This window comes from Equus przewalskii, chromosome 19, assembly GCF_037783145.1.
Source record: "Equus przewalskii isolate Varuska chromosome 19, EquPr2, whole genome shotgun sequence".
Lineage (NCBI taxonomy): Eukaryota > Metazoa > Chordata > Mammalia > Perissodactyla > Equidae > Equus > Equus przewalskii.
The window spans coordinates 1,869,528-1,877,923 of NC_091849.1; the positions used below are offsets into that span (position 1 = coordinate 1,869,528).

General features: G+C 45.0%; 2 long non-coding RNA genes across 2 annotated transcripts; one reads left to right on the top strand and one right to left on the bottom strand.

The window, feature by feature from the left end:
- Positions 1-637: 637 nt before the first annotated feature.
- Positions 638-3,129, bottom strand: LOC139077530 (uncharacterized). Its single transcript, XR_011530155.1, has 3 exons — positions 2,823-3,129; positions 2,003-2,135; positions 638-832 (listed from the first exon to the last, which is right to left on the bottom strand). It is a non-coding gene; the product is annotated as an uncharacterized lncRNA (long non-coding RNA).
- On the top strand, positions 2,024-8,172 carry LOC139077531 (uncharacterized). The gene is made up of 3 exons (XR_011530156.1): positions 2,024-2,074; positions 5,285-5,414; positions 5,846-8,172. It is a non-coding gene; the product is annotated as an uncharacterized lncRNA (long non-coding RNA).
- The last annotated feature ends 224 nt before the right edge of the window (positions 8,173-8,396 follow it).

An 8,396-nucleotide genomic window follows, 5' to 3' on the forward strand; every position in this document is an offset into this window, starting at 1 on the left:
GAGACTGAAGTCACTTGTTAAATTGGCGTCTCATTGTTTCAGTAACAAGGTTTTTAGACTAAATTACAAACACAAAAGTAGGTACTTTTTTGGGGTGCCCAGATGTCCTCTGAAAATTAACCCACCGATATCAGGTATGGTCCCTACAGCCCTGGGAGTCACAGCTCACAGCTGACTGGACAAATAGTGGACACTGGTTCAAGACTGGCCACTTCTCCTATCCCAGGAACGTGGAGTTTGGCTAAGTAATATCTAGGTAGTTGTGGACACCAAATGTATTCAGTTCTATCAGGGGCCAGTTGATAAAGATTAATTAAGGGCCTTCTCTGTGTTCAACCCTCTTTGAGCTGTGGGGATGCTAGGAAAAAGGTGCTTTTCTGGGGATGCTTATTTGGAACCACCATACCAACAAGTAAGGAGAGAAGGCTAGTTTGCAAAAAAATGCTGGAAACTGTCGAAGTCTCCATGTCAAACCAGAGACGGGAGACCAGGGGCAGGCGGGAGAGAGGAAAAGAGGGAACTCAACTGCCTCCAGGTGCCATTCAAAGGTCCTGTGCCCCCTTGGTCCCAGGAGATTCCCAGTGTATTTCCAGTAGACGCTTCCTCTTACTGCACCCTTACCACCCGACCAGCTGACCATGGCAAGCATTGAGTTTATTTTGGCGATACTCCACAGATGAGGAGCTCGACTCTTGGTTAATTTGTTTAACTCCTCTCTTCTATTCCCAGAGCACGCTGAGAATGTTTCTTCTCCAGTAGTTTTCCCAAGACTGCTGTCTAAGGTGGTGCTTCTCTTGGTGCCTTCCTCTTCACACAGCACCAAGAAGAGCAGCTGAGGGAGAACACAGGCAAAAATCAGAGTTAGCATTTTCACAGCCTCCGCATCTCCTAGAACCTTGAACATCTGATATAGCAAAAGTGATTTGAATATGATGTTAACTTCCAAAGACATTATCTACCAAAACTAACAACATCTATTCAGATAACCATTGAGAGCTGAACTTTAAAATCATTTAGTAACTATTTATCTTTCCCATTCATCTCTAAATCAGATAATTTTAGTCTATTAGAGAATTTGATTAAGATGCAAATCTATTCGTGTGAGCTTGAGTGATTCTCCATGGACATGATGATCCTAGATTTTCTCCTGCTCTTCTGTAATTGGCAGACCTGGAGATTTGGTTTACAGAGAGCACGCTGAAGTTCCAGAACTTCATGCAGTAAAATCTAAGGCTCACAGATCAGGGTGTTTTAGTGAATAGTTCTGTCACATGAGTTAACCAGAAAGGCTCGGAGCTTCTGCTGGACGCAGAGTCTCAGCCTGAGGAGCCCATCCACGCTCTGAGAACTTCTGGGGAAAGGGCAGAAATGGATTCAGGATGGCAGGGAGCCAAGTGGGCAGAGGCCAAGCAGACGCTGGTCCTCCCGCAGGCTCTCCTTCCTCCCGGCCCTGCAAGGCTGCAGGAAGTTTAGGACCTGGCTACCAAGTAAAGCCCATGCCACAGACGAAGGGCCACATTGTACTCCTGATCCTTTAGACCCGGGTTGGCAAACTGGCCCACAGATCCAATCCAGCCCCTGTTGCTTTTGTAAAGTCTTCTTGGAAAACAGAGACATCATGTGTTTATGTGTTGCTTGTGGCTGCTTTGCTACAGCTGAGCAACTGCCACAGAGACAAAGCCTAGAACGTCTACTGTTAGGCCCTCCTCAGAAACAAGTTTGCCAGTGCCTGCTCTCGACCTACAGCAAGTAAAAAGCATCTGGAGATTAGGAGAGGTCTTGGCGGGTTCTAGTACTTCCTTCTTTATGACTAAACCTGCTGCACACTGTAAATTTATGGGAGTGGCAAGTTAGGTCATTCTCCTTGGCGTTTAAGTGAAAATGTTATCAGAAGCCATTCCCTTGATCAACATTGACAGCTTTCTTAGATAAGCTATGAATTCATTCTCAGAATCCCCTAGGGATTTTGTGTTTTCCTGAAGTGGGCGTGGCCATTGCTTACCTCTGCCCCAGTTGCTGATGTGGGGATGAGAGCTAAGAGCTGTGGCTGGAGGCTGCCCACAGGGCCACAGAGGTAAGCTCTCCGCTTCTCACGCCCCTCATGTCACTTTCTCTGCTCTGCATTGTGATAAGCTCTATGTAGAATATAAAACAAAAATATTGTAAAAGATTGCTGTCCTCAAGAAGCTTACAATCTTGCTCATATTCCTAATAACTCCACAAAAAGCAAGCAATTATAATTTCCCTTCAAAAGGGCAGAAACTAAATGGAAAATTAGGTTATAAGCATATCTGAAACGGGTGAATAATGGTACAATTACAAGAGTGAGGAGAGAGGTTTTTGCTTCCCGCACACATGCTGTTGGGAGGATATTTCTTTAAGTGATCAGGACATAGTTTACTCAGAATTAAAAAATGTTCCTACAAGACATCAGAGCAACAAGGAGAACTACTTAATTAAACATGTTCTGGGATGAAATGAGAAAAATTGGTGGCAGCTGACATCAGAAGGGTGTTTGATAAACATACACACTAATTATTCCATGTTCTATAACTTCTGTATAATTGAGAAGCCTTTTGCAATTTGGATCCAATCTGGAATTTGCTGTTCCCACCTGAGCAGAACGACAGGCTCCTACCACAGTAAGGCACTCAAGGAGAGGGAGCTAGAAAGCTACGGTTCTGTGAAAACAGAAACATTTCTGGGGCCGGCCGGGCAGCGATCTTTTGAAAAATGTTTTGAAGGTGGAGAGATGATCTTTTAGGTCTGAGCAAAACACAGCTAATGGTAAAGACACAGGGGGAGAAAGCCTCATCACTTACAGTCTGAGCAAGCACTCGGAGACCGGAGAACTTGGCGTTCTCAGCCATAGTCCAGAAAGCCCCGATGGGAGAAGCAGTGGCGCTGGTGCCGAGCAGGGCAGAGTAGAGAACGTCACTGCAGCATGCAGCACAGAGCGTAGGAGATAGGCACAGGCGAGGCACCCTTTGCAGCTGTAAGTTGTTACCACTCCTTGAGAAGGGAGCCTGGAAGAAGATATAAAGGCCCAATTGTGTGATCTGTCGCCCGCGATATGTCTAATTCCAACTAAACAAGGCATAGTGTTCCTTTTCTGGTACCAAAGATGTAGACATTTTGTTCTTTATTAAACTCCACGTGACGGTTGCAGTCGGGTTCAGCCGGCCAGGCTGGGGAGTGGCAGAGCAATCCCGCAGAAGGCTGCTCCGGCTCCGGCTGGTCTGGGGCCACTGTGTCACACTGTCACTGTGTGCACCTTCCCCTCCGACTGCAATCACTGCTTGACTCTTCCAGTGCCTGACGATGGAGGGCCAGATTTTCCGTGGCTCTGCTTCTCCTCCTCCATGGTGTCACCTTGAGAGCACCTCCCGAAGAGCGGAGCCGGAGCAGCAGACCTGAGCGAGGGCTCCAGCCAGCGAGGGCTGACGGGGTCGGCAGCTTGTGGGGAAAGACTTGCTTAGAGAGGTTGGGTCTGTGGGCTACTAATCAAAAAAGTTTGATTCGTTTCAACAATACCGAATGTAGCAAGACAGGAAAATATATGCTAATGATTTTAGAACAAAATTGTGCAAAGACTCGAAACAAAAAATGGATGTTTTGTACAATCCCCAGGAAGATGGCAAGAAAAATGAGTTAGACTCACAAAAGTCATTTCCTTAAACAATTCTTGCACTCCAATTTTTCTGCAAAAGATATTTGTTATGATTTGTATTAATTTCTGCTTACGATGTAGGCCAATAGCCTTTTCAGGTCTATTTCTAACAGTTACAGACTTTTAAAAATGTATCCAATTGTAGTGAATTGTTCCTTCACAAAATTTACCTAGCAAAGTGGTTGCAAAGAATTGTATCACCTGTTCTTTAGATCCTGCTCTTTGGCGTGTCTTAGCCCATCTATTCGTCCTGTGCCCGTCTTACAAACACACCGAGCTCTCGGGAGCAATAAGGCAGCTACTGTCAGAAAGTCAGGCCTGCCAATCAGACCCCAGGAAACCCTCAGCTCTGCACCACTGGACGGGCCTGCGGGGAACAGCCCAGCCCACTCGCGGAAAAGGGCCAGCAAGTTATCGACTTCCACTCCCGTGTTATTTCCATGGCACAGGCACTATCTATAACAGAAATGTTTATTCAACAGAAAACCAATCAAGGGTGTCTTATCTTATATCAAAGCCATGCTAGCCTACTAAATGAAAAAATAGAAAATATTTCCCCTATATCCTGATTTAGAAAACGCTGATTAAATACAATCAAGTGAAAAGATAAGCCGTGAATGTCACGCAAGCCCAGAAGAAGAGGCCCAGCATGAAGAGATATGCAGAGGAGCAAATCAAAAGAAGGAAGGAAAGGCAAGAAAGGGACCAAGGTTCTCACGAGTATAATTTTCTTTAATAACATTTTTTTTTTTTAAATGAAGCCTCTACTTCTGTCGCTAATGATTTCCTGACAGCGCTGCCCAGGTCACCAGCATAGCTCTTAGCCTGGATGCGCAAAGACAGGACTGAGATGCTAAAGGGCTCTTTAAAGGCCCACGGGCCTTACCCAGGATGTGGAATCCTTTGGCTTTCCTTTCTTATCAGTGCTTTTCCATACTTGGCTGACAGATTGGAATTATTTCTATAGCCACTGCCTGATATAAGAAGGAAAACCACCAACATTTGGCAGGACAAATTTCCCCACGCTACTGGACAGCACTGCCATTGTTCGCCCCAAACCCTGCCATTCTTGTCCTGAACCCTGCTTGACTACACCTCAGTGGGAGGTTTACCTTGGGAGTTGGGGGAGCAAGCAGGCCTCTAGGGGCTGATGGACGGGAGCAGGCAGCGGGCACAGTGTATGCCCTGACCCTGAGTCAGCCTGAAGTCCGCTGGCCAACACTAGCTGTGCCCCGCAGCTCAGCCTCGGCCACTCCGCTCAGCCCCCTCACCTGACTTCAGGAAGCACCCAAAGCAAACGGAGACTAGAAACTCTGATGTCTGTAACTCCAAGCTCTTGTTTTACGTAAGCTGTTTTCAAACGGTTTTGGTAGCTCTTCAGAGAAAGCCTCCAGTATTCTCCAGCTGAGGCACAGGTAATGAACTCAGGCCCCTGTTATGTACCCATCAAACCTGTGTCTGTGGCAACAACAAGCAGCCAGCCCAGACATCCACGACCGTCTACTTCCCACCCTCAGGACCGGCTAGCACTGAGCATCTCGGCCGGATGGAGACGGCATGGTTCTTGAGCTGTGAAAGGGTATTACCCTTGAGTTTCTGTTTCAAATTTTTCAGACTGTGAAACTCTGACGTATATTGAGATTCAGGAGACCGGGGAGAGGGAATCAAGCGAAAAGGGGGAAAGGAACCCGCGCTGACCTCCACTATCGTGAAGAGATTACTCTGCCCTGTGTGCGCGGACATGGTGAGTGCTCAAGTGTTTAACTCTCTTTTTTTAATTGCAAAGACCAGTGTAAACTGGTTTTGAGAAGGAGTTTGCGTTAAAACTGCTCTGCCATTTGATAAATCTGATCAAGAGATGCCAACTCCTCAGCTGGTAGAAAGAACCCTGAGTTCATGAAATTATTAGAGTAATCTAAATGGGGCTTAATAGCACTTAGCACTTCAAAGCACACTGAAGGCATTCACTAATTAGTCACCACCTATCCCTTCAAGGCACACAAACAGCTCTCATTCTCACCTTACAGTTGCAATAAATGAGGCAGGCAGGGCAGGCACGGCTGCCCTGGGCCCCAGACGGAGTCAGGATCTACAGGAAAGGCAGAATCGGAGATTTCTGAATACCTCGTCTTTGCTGTATGTCTACTCTTCCTCTCAAATTTTCTTTCCTTCTAGATCTCTGTTCAAACACTCCACATTTGGACTTGGAGAAATTTCAAATCTTCTCCTAAATGTGACTGTTCCTGACATAGATACTTTAAAACCAAAGGAGTCCAAACTGATTAAAGTTATAACAAATTGGAACACTGGAAAGTTCATGTCATCAGCCACGGAGAGAGGTTAATCTGACTGAATAATGAGTTTCATCTGGATTTGCTTATGCCGTCTGTTACAAAATGTTCTCCAAACTGTGTGCTCTGAACGCAAGATTTCAGAGAATAGGAATCCCAACTGTTAGAACAAAACTAACATGTTCTTGTCCTTCCTAAGAAAGGCAAACCTTTCCCCAGTGTCCATCTTACCTAAACACACGGTGACGTGAGAGAGCAGAGCTCAGGACGCTACAGACGCCCCTGAGCAGTAAGCTCCCCAAACCAGCCTGTAAACTCTTCCAGGCTTCGATGCGTCTCCAGCGCTAAGCTGATGGTCTCTGAAACCTTCAAGACACACAACTTCTGAGAAAGGGAATCATTTTTCTGACAGAGGGACTATCAGAGCAGGAAGCGAACCTTGAGACTGCCGGCTTCAGTGCACTGAGGTGACAGGGAAGAAATCTGAAGTCAGAGAAACACAGCAACAAGAGCAAGGATCTAGCTCTCCTAACTCTCAAGCCAGCACCGACCTGGATGCAAGGGAGCCTGTTTACTGTGTGCACCAGCCCGTATTTTACAGACGGCAATTAGAGGCAGACCAGGAAGGGGACCCAGGTGTCCCGATTCTCAGTTCCATGTCCCTTCTGCTGTACCATGCTGGCTTTGCAATTCCTTTCACTTTATTTTATTTAGGGAATTTTTCACTCTATTTCATCTTGTGTTTTGCTTTAGTGAATTCCCCTAAACACCACCGTAAGTAAATCATTGCGAGGTGGATGATATTTTCTCATGGGAACAATGATAAAATCAAGGGTTGTATTTATAATAAAAACTGTAGCATTGAAGAGATCATATATATGAGCAACCACATTCATAAAGGAAAGGTTAAACAACCACAAAGCTTTAAAATAATTTTCCTCTCTCTAAGCCTCAATTACCTCATCTGTAAGATAGGAGTCTCAGCAGTGGAGCCCATCTGATGATGAAGGAGTAATGGAGGTGATGTCAGGAAGTTCGACACAGCACCCAGCTTTTATTAAGTGTTCTTAAGGTGCTTGGCTAACTCTCATTAACAGGGAGCCATGCATAGGCACTCTTCATATTTTATCAGCCATAATCCTCACAACAGTGTAAAAAGGCAGTGCCGTTATTATTTCCATTTTAAAAAGGAAAAAATAAAGGCCCAGAGATGCAAAGTAACTTGTCCAAGGCACACAGCCAGTAAGTGACACAGCTGGCATTCCCGCCAGATGGTGAGAATAACTTTGGAGCCTAGACTCTCCACTTCTGTTCCACAGGTAGATAGGACATGTAATAAATAATGTTAACATCATTGTTTCTTTCAAATAGAAAAATTATTATCCATATCATATATACTAGGATACATGTGCTGTGAACATCATTTCATAAAAGACCACATTATATTGTAAAGTAAGTGAAACACATCAAAATACAAACCTATTGAGTGTGACATTAGCCCCAAACTAATACTCAGGAGATACATGCACATAATTTAGAGGCACTTTATACAATATATGAACCATATTATCATAAAACATGATCCAAGAAAGTTTGAGTTCAATTTTCTTTTTTTTCTGAGTAAATTTCTTATGCAACATAAATTGTTCAAAAGCAGTATAAGGGGTTGGTGTCCCACACGTGCCCCTGTTGTTAAGGACATCTGACCTGGTGTTTTGCTGCTGAAAAGCATGGATTTGTTTACTTGTGATGGAGTTAAAGTACACTGAAAGGATAGAGAATGAAGTAATGCATTGCACATGTCACCACCCAGCTTTGAGACCCTAACGTTTGATGCATTGCAACACTGTTTCATTAAAACTCTTAGGAAAATAGGAATAGAGGGGAAATTCCTTAACCTAAGAAGCCGAGCTATCAACATTCCACAAGGAACACACCTTCATGTGTCGTGTTGTTTCCTTTAAAGCTAGGACGTCTTCATGAGGAAGTCCACTCTGCCTCCTGTGCCCACCATCGCTCGAACCTGGAGAGCGCAGCTACCATTCCTCATTAGGAAGAAATGGAGGAAAGATGCAGAGGGAGCATAGAACCGTCATCATTCCCCACATGGTGGTGGAGTGGGTTTTGTTGTTGCTAATTTCCAGTTGATTGGATGTGTACTGGAGAACACGCTTTGTGTGATGACAATTTTTGTTTCTGTTGAGATTTGCATTCAGGGCTGGTACATGGTCAACGGGAGACAGTATTCCACAGGTGCTGGACTAGAAGGTGACTCTCTAACTTGGGGATGCGGAATTCCCCTAAGAGGGTTGACCTTATTAATGCATGGCTAGAAACAGTGTAGAAACTGTGTCACTGTGCTCCAAAACCTTCATTCCTCGTCCTATGAGTGTGCTGTGTGCCAGACCATACACAACCCAGAAGGCCCAAATTGT